Source organism: Mus caroli, chromosome 14, assembly GCF_900094665.2.
Source record: "Mus caroli chromosome 14, CAROLI_EIJ_v1.1, whole genome shotgun sequence".
NCBI classification, from domain to species: Eukaryota; Metazoa; Chordata; class Mammalia; order Rodentia; family Muridae; genus Mus; species Mus caroli.
In genome coordinates, this window is record NC_034583.1 from 98370554 (window position 1) to 98371746 (window position 1193).

Here is a 1193-nt window from a genome sequence, read left to right on the forward strand (position 1 = left end):
TTTTCATATTTGAATGATTATGTGAAAATAAATGAGTATTGTGTATGTAAGCAGTACATCACAATTATTCTTTTATGTGTATATGTTCATGCATGCTTGTCTGTATATGTATAAAAAAGTGCATAAAAGAGCCCACAGAGACTGGCAAGGGCATCAGATCCTATGGAGCCTGAGTTCAAAATTAGTATCAGCATAGTAGGTTATTCCTGTGACAGTTTGACCATGTTTTGGGGAAGACTGTGGAAGGACTTTGGAACTTTGAGGTACAAGATCCATTCGGTGTTAAGAGCTCTGTGAAATGTTGTGTAGGAGGTTGGAAGATAATGTTGAAAACAGTGCAGAAGATGGAGGCCTGGCTTGTGAAATTTCAAAGGGAAGATTAAAGACTCTTTTCAGGGCCATTGCTAGTTTGATTGTGAAGATTTGGTGGTTCTGGTTAGCTGGGACTGAAGAATCAGCTGTGATTAACAAGATACCAGAACCACTAAAGTGAAACCTTTGCATTACTGGGACTATTGATGCTGGTTATCTGGAGCTAAGAAATTAGTGGTGATTAAGAAGAGACCAGCATCATTGAGGTGAAATCTTCTGGGAAGTGTTTTCTGAGACCACAAAGAGGCTGTGTTCCAGAGATAAACAAAGTTGTACCTCGTGCACCAGCAGGACTTAGTAATGTGTAAGAGTCACCCAGGTGGTACTGGTTTTGAAGGCATGAAGGGGTCATACAGAGCAGCTGAGTCTCAGCAGTCTGAGAGACCATGGAAGGCCATTGGTGAAGGTACAGCCTAAATTGCAATTCATGGCACAGGACTGAAGGGAGATACCAGTACAAATGAGATGACCACCAAGAACAGCAGCAACAGTGGAGTACAGGCAGCTGGAGCCTAGAAGATAACGTGTGTGCTATAAATGGTAAGGCTGGAGAAGTGACCCAAACACTTAGAGGAGCCCAGAAGATCGTGAGTTGGATCCCAGACGTTGGAGAGTTGGAGTTTGATTTTGCTTTTGATTGTGACTATGCCCTGATGTTTTTCCCTCTTGAAAGAAAGTATTTTATTGGAGTCCACAGTTAAGAGAATTTGAATTTTTAAAAGACTGAATTTTAAAAGATATTGGACATTTTAAAGGGATTAAACTTTTAATATGTAAAGACTGTGAGACTTTCTTTTCCCCAAGAAACACTTTTTTTTTTT